This window comes from Phasianus colchicus, chromosome Z, assembly GCF_987193195.1.
Source record: "Phasianus colchicus chromosome Z, bPhaCol1.hap1.1, whole genome shotgun sequence".
NCBI classification, from domain to species: Eukaryota; Metazoa; Chordata; class Aves; order Galliformes; family Phasianidae; genus Phasianus; species Phasianus colchicus.
Window position 1 is genome coordinate 25,611,968 of NC_143476.1, and position 14,279 is coordinate 25,626,246.

The 14,279-nt window shown below is 38.9% G+C and overlaps 1 protein-coding gene across 8 annotated transcripts in view; it reads left to right on the plus strand.

Moving 5' to 3' along the window:
* The window catches only part of ZNF462 (zinc finger protein 462), an 89,591-nt gene that overhangs the window by 16,760 nt on the left and 58,552 nt on the right, over window positions 1-14,279 (plus strand). The window contains exon 2 of one of the 8 annotated variants that reach the window (XM_090132602.1): window positions 5,858-6,063. The exons of the other annotated variants lie outside the window; for them this stretch is intronic. The gene's annotated coding sequence lies outside the window, so the exon portion shown is untranslated. The remainder of the gene's footprint in view (window positions 1-5,857; window positions 6,064-14,279) is intronic. 8 annotated transcript variants of the gene reach the window in all.

Here is a 14,279-nt window from a genome sequence, read left to right on the forward strand (position 1 = left end):
CAAAACCTACTGATTTTATGCCCTAGGGGAAAAAAAAAAAGAAAAAGAAAAAAGGTGTGTGGTAGTGATTTCATATGTAGTGTACATAATGGTAAAAGAGGAGGAAGGGAAAAATAAAAGCCGTGCTTTGTAACCTTTTGAGAGCTCATGACTGTATGAATAGATGTGGTGATTTATTATTCTCTGTCAATCTGGGAATCTGATCTGCTTACCAGATGTGTTGCTCTGAGTATTTATTCATACACCCTGACAGTGGCAAACCTGTGTCTCTTCAGTTGCAGATGGCTTGCAAGCAGTTCAGGTGTGAATGTCAGGCACAGGTATGTCATGACAATAGTGGGGGTTGCTGTGGTCAGCCTAGAAAGTCAGTGTAGGAAGAATTAAGGTGTTGGAATCTGTAAAGGCAGCTGTTGCTTATCATCATAGGAAACATCAAACCTGTGGAGAAGTGGTGGGATGTCTTGGGATGCATAATCATCTTCTACGTCATTTTTAAGGATATGAATATTTTGGCTTATTTGATTTGTGTACATGGAGTGACAATGTTGCACAGTTTCCCTTAGTGTATATGGCTGAATGGTATTTCTGTAGAACCTACTGCATCTAGACAAAAACAAACCACAACATTTTTAGATGGACACAATGTGTTGTGTGAGATGTAATCATACTGGTCATGAAAAAAATATCTGCTCCGGGGACAAGCACAGCATTTTATGCAACCTGACCAGAACAAAGGATAATGCTTCTGCAAGTTCAGATGGATCTGATGCTTCAGCAGGCTGAGCAAATGAATGGAGGGAGGTCTTCTTTTATCCATTGTCTCAAAGATGTGGGCTGGTAGCAAAGAAAGGGAGGTTGAATAGAGCTTCTGAAGGGATATGCTGCTTTGTGTTCTGTGGGAAGAGAGCAAGCAGGAGTTCTGGAAGTTCTCTGCATTGGCAGGCTGACAAGCTGGGAATAGATAAGTGTGGCAATGGACTACTGGTATTTTCTCTTTGGTAGCCTATTTATAAAATCTTCATTATTAGGAAGCTGAGGAAATGTATCAGGATCCAAATATGGGAACAAATGTACCGTAAAAGAATTATGTACAAGACTAATTAATCCTGGTCTGCTAGTGTAGAATGATAAAAGATATTTTCTGTATATGAAGGAATTCAGTTTTCTGTCATTCCTCTTCCCCTTTTTCTCTTTTCCTTCTCTCTCTTTCCATGAACAATTCATCTGTGTGTTCTGGAATACCTCAGTTGTAGTCCTGATAGGATTTTTATATTGGGAGAGCTTGGCTGATCAAATTAATGGGACAGTCAGAATCATCTTATGCTTGGAAGAATCCTTCTGCTTCTCTTGCTCCAGCTGTCAAGCTGTCATAACCAAATTAACCCAAGTCGGATTTTAGTACCAAGCTCCCATTTTAAAGGCGTAATGAGGCCAAGGAAATGTGAGAAGAGAGGGAACAGAACAGGGATTTTTGATAAGCTGCATAGAACTGAGGGTTACATCATGTTCCAGAGCTATAATATTTGACTTCCAGCGTTGAGGGGGATTTCAGTTGAGAAATGAATCCTTTAAAGGGAGGAGTGTAGGAATTACATCAGTGTTATGATTAGATCTATGCATGTTACCTTTTTGTTTGGTCACTGGGACGAGCAATTGCTAGTAGCTATGTTTCTGGTTATTTGGAGATTTTGTATGTAATCAGTTTTTCTTTCTTTCTTTTTTTTTAAACCAGGCTTTTCTTTATACCCTATATAAGGGGCCCATAGCACTGTATTTTTTATAAGCATGCTATTTTTCTTTAAGTTCATGGACCTGAGACTTGTATGTGTAGTACCAGAATCTGTCTTGGTGATTCATGAGGTCTCTTCCATCCTTTGTTCTTCAACATACTGTCTATATTGTCTAGAAGGTTATATGAATTCTAAAGAGGTGTATACAGTCCATCACTACTAAGCACTGTGGGTGAAGATGATGCTTTACAAGCCCACTTAGAAAAGCACACCAGAAAGTCATCTGACCCCTTGAGAGGAAGCCTGTGTTGATATTTTTAAATATGTGGTATCTAGGCCACAATGATCACCTTGTATGGAATCTAAAAGCAATTGTGAAAGTTCTCTCTTATTCTAAGGAAGGACTTAAATGCAGTCCCAATGGATGAGCCATGATGGATTTGACCCAAAACACCATTCAGTATGGGTTTCCAGCTACTTTAACATACAGGAGTTTCTACTGAAGAGAGGAAGTGATGACACTGGTTGCTCAGTGGCTGAGCTTGTATGCCTCTGTTATTCAGTCATTGCTACACCACATCTAAACTGAAGTGATGTTGGGCATGGTAACCAAGAATGCACGTAGTATGTTGGAAAAGAGTTAAATGAAGTTTCAAATAATACCTGGGTGTGAGAACAAGACAAAAAACTTCCTGGGTGGGCACAAATCTCAAAAAATAAATCAAGGAGTATCCTCCCAAATGGGTCAGCACTTTCTGAGCAGCATCAGCTTGGTGCTTAGCGGGGACAAAAAAACATCTTATCAGTGAAGGCTGCAAAAGAATTTCTTAGTATCTTCTTACCCGTTCCATACCTCTTTTTTACTGTTTTCTTAACAACAGAATTCTTTAAGATACAAGACAGTTGGATCATCGATGGTTCCTAGAAAGTAAGGACACTATCCTAGTCATAATTATGATAACGTTTTCGCAAAATATAATCTACATTATGACTTAGATAACAGAGCAGATATGAAGGGTTGGATTGTATGGGACTTTGAACTGTACAATAGCAAGAGCAATGTGTCATCCATCACTTTAAGGAAGGCAAACCTCTTAAGTTCCCATTGCCAAATGGTGATTTTTGGAATGTATTTATTCTTAAAAGACAGCAGGAATTTTTGGGGGGCTTCCTCAAATATTCACATAGGATCAAGCTCAAGAGGGGAAATTATCAGAACATGTATTTGAACAATCATTATATTCTCAATCTAGTATCTTTTGTGTCTCTTCAAGTAGAAGGGATAGAGAACTGAGTAACGTCCTCAGGGTTATCTAGACTTAAGTATCTGCTTTTGCATCTCTAGAAGTAGGAGACACTGGGATAAGAAAACTGCATGCAGATAGCATGAAGGAATCACAGGACTCATTGACCACTGGCTTTCTAGTGTATTTAAAAAAGATTTGGAAGGCTTTTCATGAAAAAACTGAATACCGACCTTGCTTTAACAGATCAAGCAAATAAAACCAGCATCATGCCTTTGCAGAGCTCTTGATCCAGAGAGAAAAGAAAGGGTCTCCTTTTTTTTCCTCTTAGAACTATTCCACTGCAAACAGAAGCATCCCATAGGTGAGACAAGAAGAGTATCTGATAGGATTTAAAGAGACTTTTCATATTTCCTTCTGTTCTCTACACTGGTAATAGGCTGAATATCAGGAAAAGATTATTCATGAAAAGGGTGGTCAGGCAGCAGAACAGCCTCCCCAAGGAAACTGAGATTGCTAGAGTTCAAGAATCATCTGGACAGTGGTCTCAGATACATGATCTGACTTTTGGGTGATCCTGTGTGAAGGCAGGAGTTGGACTTCATGATCATTATGGGTCCCTTCCACCTTGGGATATTCTACAATTCTAATTTATATTTAAAAATAAAACACTTAAAATCTCCTAATTCAGTGTATATCTGTAATAGAAAAATATGGAACAGAAGTTGCTCCTTAACTCACGTGAGAAGTGTCTTGACTTTGAAGCCATTGTGGGCTTCAAGAGTCTTGAATGATAACACAGCAATCCTGTAGAGTAAGAGGTATCATAATGGTTAGAACAGTTAACCAGACCGTAGAAGCACTCAGATGTATACTTAGGATATACTGTCATCCTGCTGCTGCTCTGTGCAAGTACTAGTCTTGGAATACTAAATTCACTCCTGAAGTTGGGATGTCTTTTAAAAATAAGGGTGGAAATGCTGAGGATAGCAATGACCTGAAGGCTGGAAAATTCTTCTTTACAGCAAGAACTTTCAGATAGTCCATTCTCCCCTTTCAGAGGTTTTCAGAAGTGACATTTACAGGGCTAAAAGCAGCTAATTTGCCAGGCTATGCCCGTTATTATAGGAATCTGGACTCTGTACCAAACTGTAACAAGATGCAGAGGCTGGAATCTTAGACTAGAAAATGTTTGCTATATAAATAGTTCTTTATTTCTAATTTAATAGTGGAAAAAGATTAGGTGCTATTGGAATAACTAATGGACTCAGTAGAAAGTCCTAAAGGGTCAAGCCTGTAGTCTCTCCAGATGCTGTGCTGAGAGACAAGCTTCAGACTGTTACCACTGAGTTGGATGGGAACAACTGTCTAGTTGTACAAGGTGAACTCTGAAGACGACTGCCCTTATCTCATGCCAAGGCAGGGGTAAGTTGTCTTAAAGAACAGCTGATGAGAATTCTGGAACTTTGCTATGTAGTTTTTCTCAGTGTTTTGAGTTTTTCTGGAACACACAATGAAAATTTCTTTCACCTCACGTAGCAGAGAAGCAAATATCCAAGTCAAGTGGATGATAAAGCAGACTGCAGGTGTGTAGTGTGAACTGATGCTTGGTTACCTCTCTCCCAGTTTTTCCTCCATTTCCCTGCTTTAGGCTTAAAAATAAAAAAATGATTTGCGCTTAGTTCTCAAAGTGGAATCTGTGCACAAGGCTGGGGGAAGCTGCCTTACTCTTACAAATTTTCCTGTTGTTTTGATAGAGGACAAGAAGAAACAAAACAGGTTTTTGTAGTCCTTGACAAAGCTGCTACAGACTTGCACATTGTGGTTTCCAAAGGACAGTAAATCTCCCACACCAGAAGACCTCTAGTTTCCTCTGGACACTACAACCCAGCACTTTGGTCACCCAGAATTTTAGTCCTGGTTTTACAGACAGGAACTAGATACTTTGGCCTTGTAGTTACTACAGAGGTGGTTGTGGCATACGAAACAGAATTTGTGAACATGTCCATTTTCTAGAGCAACCTAACTTTGCATTAAAAACATATCAGAATTATATTATGATTTCACAATAACCAGTTTTTGTATTAATAATAATTTCACAATAACTAATCCACTAAACCTGTCAGTAGTAATCTATCAGATGTTTGTTAAACAACTCTCAAAATCGTAGACTTCCATTAAAGATGATACATCTAGGAAACTTAAGAGATTAACTCTTTTGTTTTTGTGCTAATCAAAACAATGAGCACTGTCATTATTTCTTCTGAGTTTCTTGGTAACTGATAAACAAACAAGTCAGTATTTGGGAAAAAAAACGGTACATTAGTTTGGCTTTGAAGGTCATGCTGCACAAAAGGCCTCCCTGTAAACGCTTTTCCTTTTAACATTTATAAACGAGTTACTTTAAGGGGATGAAGGAGTTTTGATTCCCTAATTGACAAAATATTTTCAGTCCTTAATTTGTAGTTTCCATTTTGGAAGACTGCTTTCAAGATTCATTGTATTGCAGCGATCTAATTGGAGGAGTTAGAAGACAACAGCAGGACAAAGGAGCTCAGGAATGAAGAAAGGGGAAGAGGTCTACACAGTTCTTTCTGCATTACTTTGTTCTGGAATGGTGATTGTTTTGACTTGCAAGTAACAGCTATCTTTCATCATGAAATGCAAGAGAAATTAATATAGAAGGTGACTTCCTCTCTTTTAACTGTTCCTACTCCATTTCTCTCCCATATTCTTTGTCAAATCTTTATTTCTAGTCATGTCTGCAAAGGAGTCTCGTCTTCAACCTGAACATTTCCTTTTTTCTACTAATGAAGCCTACAGATATAGACCCTGTGTGCTCAGCTGAAAAGGAAACCACTTTTTTTTTTTTTTTTTTTTTAGACAGTGAAGCTTCACTGCCAAAATGATCTTGTACTGCAGGTGGCTAGAGGTATATGATACAAGTTAGACTGTCAGCTTTGGAACATATCTGAAGGGCAAGCTCTTCAGGAAGGGTGAACTGTAGCACCAATCTTGTGATTAGCAATCTAGTTCTGCCTCCTTCAGCTTCTGAGATCTTGAAGATCCACTGCATGCTCTGCTTTCAGGTAAGGAGAAATATATTCCTATTTTGACCTCTTCTTCATAATAACAGGTAGCAGTAAGTACTGATCCCCATAAAGATCTGGTTCTCAGCTAGGGAATATTGGCAGAACTCCAGCAAATTTCTAGAAATAAAAAGCTGGCGAAATTTCTGAAAGCCCAGTAGGTACTAGGACTTGCATAATATTCTGTAGGTCACAAGAATATGAGAATGGGAAATTGGAATAATGACTTAGTCTTTCCATGATCTTTCTTTCTTTTTTTTTTCTTCTTTTTTTTTTTTTTTTTGGTCAGAGGGAAAGAAAATCTTTAGGAAGAACTCTGCTCCTGCTCCTTTTCTATTGGTGGTATTGGCTTGCATGGCTTTGTTTTTCTTTGAAAACTGATATCAGAGGAGTATCCAGCCTTCAGGAGTGGAGCCATTATATGCTGCGCTGCGGAACAGAAGCCAAAGTATAAAAATAAAATACCAGGCTGCCTTTCTCAGGATCCAGACATAGTGTACACACACACACATACGCAATATCTTGACTGACCACAGTTGTATCAGTTACTGAGTTCAGAGCAACGGACAATGAGAACCAAAAAATGAGTCCTGTTCCTCAAAAAGAAAGAGGAAGAAATGTCAGACTTCTGCAGTCTCAGATACCAGACTGTGGAGCACATGGGAGGCCCCTTATCACCAGCAGGTTTGAGATAGTAAAACAGATGACTCTTGGTCATTCCTGGTGGCGTTTGCTGCAGTTCCCTCCCAACTCTTGTTTCTCTGTCCTCATTTTCTTTGCCTCACAGAGTAATGGTTCAGAGCAAACCAGTCTTCTTTTGAAAACACATTCCTTTCTTAAAATGTGAAGGCAGTGTCTTTTGTTTCATCTTGTGCGCTGAAGGATCTGCAAACAGACTCATTCAGAAGAAATCAAAGACCAACTCTCCTAACTTCAGGGCTACCATAAAGTTGTATGTCACCATCGCTAGGCTGTGGAAATAGAAGAGGCAGATACCTCATCTGCATCCTTCCAAAAGACCTGAAGAAGGACTGGCTTAAAGAGGAGGCAGTAAATAGGTCAGAAAAAATTATCTGTGTGAAAAGCAGAAATTCAAGATCTAATTCAAGATCTCCAGGATTGCAGATAGGAAGGTGGACACATTATGTTAAATGGAATGATCTTTTGAAGGAAAAGATGACACTACTCAGAGAGAAAAGAAAGATGGCAGGGGTGATTCTTGATCTTGTATGAAGCTAGACAAAAAGAGATTTAGCTTTTTTTTTGACTGCTTTGTTGAAATGCTGACTTTGTAGAAGTAGGTGACCTCTACTTCCAGACTTTTCCTGATAAAAGGATTGATAGAGTTGGGAAGCTGGGGGTCTTCCAGTGTTTGATGTGAGGTGCAGAACCCCTGCCACGTCAGAGCTGATGATCAGAGGGATGGAACATCTCTCCTATGAGAACAGGCTGAGAGATCTGGGGCTGTTCAGCCTCGAGAAGAAAAGGCTTTAGGGGGACCTTATGGTGGCCTTCCAGTACCTGAAGGGTACCAGAAAGCTGGGGAGGGACTTTTTAAGGGCATGTAGTGACAGGACAAGGGGAAATGGCCTTCAACTGGAAGAAGGTAGATTTGGACTAGATACTAGGAAGACATTCTTTACTGTGAGGATGGTGAGACGCTGGAAGAGGCCTGCCCAGAGAAGTTGTGAATGTCGCCTGATGGGGCTGGTCTAGTGGGAAGTTTCCCTACCTATGGCAGGGAGGTTGGAACTAGGTGATCTTAAAGGTCCCTTCCAATGCAAACCATTCTATATCTGTATGAACTGACATTACAGAAGAAGTGTACAAAGTCCACATGCCTGTATGCTGCCCAAAGCTTCGGTACCTACTTTTTTGACCCCATGAATAGGGCAGATGCAGCTTCTAGAAAAAACCCTGTTTCAGAGATGCCCCCCAGCCAAGAATTACACTGGATTTTTAGTTAGGCTTTTTCCAGCTGCAGCAAGCATGTTTGTATGTCTTGGTTGGCAACTACAGGAGAAGAAAAAAAAAACAAAAACAAAGAAGAGGTGTTAGCAATATCTATCTCTGCCCGGGCTAAGTAAGTCACAGCTGTCCATGACACAGTTGGCTTTTTGCAGAGCTCAGGCTGTTTGTGCTCTACAGAAGTAGGAGGAGGTATGCTCAGTATGCTTCCTTCAGTAGGAATGCCAGCAGTATCTTGGATTACTACAGGGAATGTTCTGTATCTTTAAGCTCCTTTTGCAGAATTTAGGCACTTGCTGAATGGAAACAGGAGTTGTTGGTAGGTTGTATATGTGCCATATACAGGCTAATTGCCATTTTTGGGAAATACGTTAAAGCTTAGATAGCCAGACCAACAAAGTTATAGTCTAAGATACTTATTTTAATGAAGTTTTCCAGGAAGAAGGTATTAATGGAATATACAGTGGAGGAGATGCTGTAGACTAGAGGTTTTGAATAACTTGATTCTCTGATGACCTGAACTTAAAAAAAAAAAAAAATCATAACTTCTTGCGTGTGTGTGTGTGTGTGTGTGTGTGTGTGTGTGTGTGTGTGTGTGGTGATATCCTAACAGTGAAGGGTAGGTGCAACTGTCAAATATGTGAAAACTAATTGCCTGGGTTGTTCTCATAAATTTTATTAGCCAGAGTGGAGTGGTGGAAGTGTGCGTAAGTTTTGTGGCTCCAACTAGCATATGTGAAAGAGAGGTCTGATTAAATCATACTTCCTCTTCTTTGGTCATGAATATCTCCTGCTCACATAAGACATTGAGGAAGACCTAGAGTGTTCCTCTTAGAGTATTTTTATAAAGGTGCTGTAAAGAATATCCCCTCTGCTGACTTCTACTAGGTTGTTTTTTTTGTTGTTGTTTTTGTTTGTACTTTCTCTGTTGCATTTGCTAGAACAGAAGAATTATGAATATACTGTCCAATATTTAGAAGAGTCTGGGAAGAGAGCAGAAGGATTTGGTGGTTTGGGTAAATTCATGTCAAGAGAAATGCCTCACAGATGCTACAAGAATTTGACTTTTTTCAGGTGTCAGACCTTGGAAACCGGTCTCCTTTTCTATGCTCTGTAAAGTTCACTTGTTGAACTGCTCCCTTTTTTCTGTCTCCTTTCTTGAAATAAGTAATTTGAAATCCCAAGTAATATAAGGGTGACCACCTTCCCTAATCTCTGCCTTCTCTGGCATTCTATTCCTCATCTCATAAGGCATTTTGCTGAGTAGGCCTAAATAGTTCAGCAAAAGACTTGGATTCTGTACAGAGAGCCAGAAATCGCAACCCAGCGATAAAAAGTAAATACAAAGATGATTAATAAAGGGAGTCAGATATATCCTAGTATGTGGTGTATGATTTACCTCTGCTACCAAAATTTTTAATTTCCAGTGTTTTGGAGAACTTTCTATTTGTAGTTGTTGCCCAAAGTTAGCACTGGTATTTCGAAGCCAGTGGCACAGAAAGGCAGCACTGTGTAGCAGGGAGGAGCTGGAATCTGGGATCCCACTTTCTTTCAGATCAACTGTGCAACCTGGAGTCAGGCTAGGTAATCACCAGGAATCACCTCCCTGTAATTCACCATCCTAATGTTAAAATGGAAAGCTCTTCATTGTGAAGACTTACTCATCCTGCTCTTCACAGAGGTAGAGCCTACCACAGTGTGGCCTGAAAGTAAATGATTTGCATAAATACACAGCATGTGGATCCCAGTATGGGTACCACTGCTACTTGATAATTTCATTCCACCTTTTTGTCCTTTACATATTACTTACAAACTGTCAGTCTTCAGTGAATGCCTGCTAATTTACAACTGCTTGAAAACCAAAGAACTACTTCAGTCTTTAGTATCTTTGAGGGAAAGTCATTTCTACTGATTTCTATGACTTGTTCATGATAAACGAATGAAAACCTAATACATATTATATTGTCTTCTGTCACTTTGGTGTTCCAAAAACAGAAGAAGAAAAAATGAAAGCTCTGCAGGGATGACTATACTTCTGGCATGGATTCTTTTGTCAATGAAGTCCTAAATGAATGTAAAACTTTCACTCTGCATACATACTTGCAAACAAGAGCCCACGCTTGAACGAATGCTTGCTGCAAGAAACAAATAAATGCGTACAAGTGGCTTTTATTTAAATGAGTTTTAATGAAAAAAAAAGCCTGGAATGGACTACAAAACACATCACTTTCTTTTCTTCCCCATAGTTTTAAAGGATGTTGGCTAACATAAATTAAGTCCCTCAAAGTAGTCATTATATTTTAATGTCACATCATTTGTGTGCATTGGATCATATAGCTCTGTTAATATTTCATTAGTTTGAAAATTCTGTTGGGTGCTTATATATCATCTTATGGCCTGGGACTTCTGGGTTCCTTTAAGTATTTCTTTATAATACTTTTGCCATTTTTGTTAACTTAAAATGTATTTTGACTATTTTTTCCATTTTGCATGCAGAATAAATGACACTTCATATATACATGCAGTTATTTTGACAGAATGAATGCAGTTTTGATTAATTCTTAAGTCCAAAAGTGTGTTCTCAGAGGCATGGTTTGTCATACTATATCAATGAGAGAAGTGTTGTGCAGACTCCTTTTCTAGAGCAACGGGTGAATGGCCTTCTAATTGTAGCCAAAAGCAGAGTACCCATCCTGTACAACCACCATCCCATGTATTTTCAGTAGTGTATCTGAAAATTTGCATTGAAGTAAGAAAGATTTTATGAGGACAGAGCTCAGAAGACCTGAGAAGGCCATTTCTTGACTGTTAGACTAATACTTCTCTCCAGCGTTCTGTTGCTTCTTAGTACTTATGTGCAAAACCTAAATCTTGGTGAAATCTTGGGTTCTCCTACTGTTGAGTTCTCTGCCTTTTCTTGAATTTATCTAAATATCTTGTGAGGGATTTTTGTTCTTGTTGTTGTTTTTTTGTCAGGGTATTTTTTTTCCTCTTCAATTATGCATTCATGAGAGCTGTCCAAAAAATCCTTCTTCCTTAAAATTGAACCAGCATTTTCTTTTCTTAAACCAGGGAAACTGAAAATCCCTTCCATACCTTACCTTGCTTTAGACATTGCTCTCTAAGGACCTTTGCAAAATTTTCTACATGCTTCCTCTTAAAAAAAAAAATAATTTGAATTCAGGTTACACAGATTCTCAAAGGTTCTGGAATCTAAATTATCTTGAGCTTTCTCTGAATTGGATTGTTCTATGCCTCTCTTTTCAGTGATGAAAACATACTATCCTCTGACAGAACGTTTGAATGAAGCATGATGGCAAGTTTCAAATTGGTGGTGGCCTGAAGTAGATAAAACATTTGTGATCTATTTGTAAATTATGAGAAGCTATTGCTTTAAATCACTGCATTAAATGGAAAGAGTGAGTGACTGGAAAATATAAGAACAGGTGTTCACGGTCTCACTTTAATTTCTTTTCAATAGGATACTTTTTATGTTCATTAAGTAGCCTTATCTGAACTCTCCTTGTAACAAGTAAGATTACTTTCATGTCATCTGGCATTTGAATGGATATTTGGGGATAAAGTTTTGGAAATTAATTTCTCCTTTATGCACTTTCACCCCGTAGGCACCCTTAGGGTAAAAACAGAATGGTCCCACTTTCTCAACAAAGAGGGTACTATTATGACAATGGAAGCTAATATTTTTTTTTAGTTCTAAAACAAGATTTTGTTACCTTACTATTTAAAATGCTTGAGATTTTTCCAGCTTTAAATTCCTCAAGGTAAAGTGTTTACAACAGTACAAAGAAACAAGATGTGTACTGGACTTACAGAAGAGAAAAAAGCCACAGAAGTTCTGTAATGTCTACATACTTGCAAGGACTGTGTAGTTGATTACAATCTCAGCTCCCCTTCACTGTGGACCATATTACAGAATCTTAATTCTTCTTTGTGGTCCATTTCCTGTTTGGGTCTTTCTTAGGATAAAGAAAAAATAAACAGATTGTAGTTGTTGAGCATGAAACAACTTATTTAAAGAAAAAGAGAACAGACTAGAATAGAAAAACTTCATTAGAAGATTCAACACCTTATGCTTTCAGTGTAACTTAGCTTTAATAATAGTTTTCTTCTTGATTTGAACATGTCCAGAATAGCTAGTACAACGGACTGCTTATTATTGGAAAGATGAAAAATAGGGCTAACAACGAGCATTTTTTTTCTTCTTTTTGTGAGAGATCATTCTTAATTATCACCTGCATAACAAAGTGTGCATCTTTTGCATACAAGGAATAACTACTTTTTCCTGCAGTATTTTCTCATGCCTGTTTAATTCAAATACCATCTGGCTGGACAGGTTCCATTAACCTTAGTTAATTCATAGATATTGTAACCAGAATACTGGGATTGCTCAGAATAATGTTTTTTCCCCTTGAAATAAATTGTAGATATTCCACTTTGTTCCTTCAAGACACTGATATCCACAGATAACCTATTTAAAATACTTTGTACTTCATATTCTGGCTGTATATAATATGACCTGCAAAAACTTGTTTCCTGGAAGGACCAAGTGGGTGGAGGTGGAGGTTGAAGAGGGAGTAAAAGTTCTCATTTGGAATCAGGATATTGCATTCCAGTGTATATATACTGCATCTCAACATGTAATCCAGTGGAGTACATACATGGTTTAGAGGGCAAAGCATTCTGGACAGTATATAAACATTAACTGCATCTTACTCCTTTTTTCCAGTGGTACCACATTTCAGCAAATTCAGTGATGGGACCAGCATCTTACCATCCTAAGCAGAGGATCTTCACTTGCACAGGTGGAAAAGATCCCCTAAGAAGGATGGCAGGGATAAGGGTGGCAGACTAGTAATCAGTAGTCTTAGATCTGTCAAATACTGGAGAAGTGCATATTCTTCTACCTGCGGCAAAGATGCTGGCTGCCATACTGCGAGTGAGTCAGTGGGCAAATAAAACTATGAATTCTGTCTGGCATTATGAATGGGTCACTGATGGATTTGTATTACCTAAGGAAATGAACTGGCTGACAGAGAGGTTTCTGATGGCTGCCCAGCAAATGTCAGATATAGCAGGAAACTTAGGAGGAGGAAATGGATAGCTGGAGACTCAGGCAGTGCTAAAGTAGCTACGATGTTGTTGGAGCTCCTCAAATGAGCACGTTTCTGAGGAGTACAGTGGGAATGCAAAACAATCTTTAAGCTCTGCTAAATACTGTTTTCTTGTCCTCCAGTAGAATTTCAGCCATGGACACTACTTTATAATTACAGAGTAATTCAATGAGATGGGTTTGGGTCTGCATGAGTGATGTGCCGTTCTTTTCAGCTTTGTTTGCTGGTAAACATCAAGACTTATGGTGCTTTGGTTTTGTAAAAAACATTCTTCTGACTGCCCTTTTTCATCCTGTCCACATACTGCCTGCATGGGGTTAACCCTCTGAAGGAGGACTGGTAAGACGCAGTACCCACAGAGCTTGTAAGACCTCGGGACAGATGAAGAGAATGAGCTGCATCATCCCCAAAGCCCTTGCTAAGCTGAACCCATGTTAGTGATGAAAACAGGCAGTGGCCTCCTTTCCTTGTCTTACATCTGATCCATGCAGCTTTTCCTTGGTTCCCAACTGCTCTGTGAAATTTTCTTATTTAGACAGTCTTGTATTTCTACTAATTTGGGTACTGGATTTTGGAAATGATCTTTGGAGTTTGAACCAGTGGCAGAAAGGTTACTCTTCCCATCAACCCAATTCAGTCTCTGTCACCACTGCTATCACAGAGGACCAGTTTGCCTTTTAAGCAAAGCAGCTTTTCACATCTGTCTTTTACGATGATCTCTCTTCATTTTAGTTTCTTAAAAGCAGTTTTCTGTAGCAGTCCCAAAACAGAGCTCTACTCATTGTAGTGGTACTTTCTGAGTGCTTGTGTCTTGGTGTCCACCTCTGCGACTTTGCTGAGAATACTCGCTTGTGTTTTAAACCATCTGTATTGGCTGGTCTAATTTCAGAGCTCTAGGATTAAAATTCTGTGGCCCTTAAAATAATCCAGCAGTTAATGTTTTCCCATGGTTTAGCTCTGTCACCAGCTTTTAAGCTGTATTTAGCCTTTGTAAAAACATTACGCTCCTTGCAAACTAAGATCAGTCCTCCCTAAAGCACGTTTGTAACTCATCAGCCATAGCACTGTAAGCCATCAGGCCATGCAGTGGAGCATGTATTTTGGGTGAATGGTAAG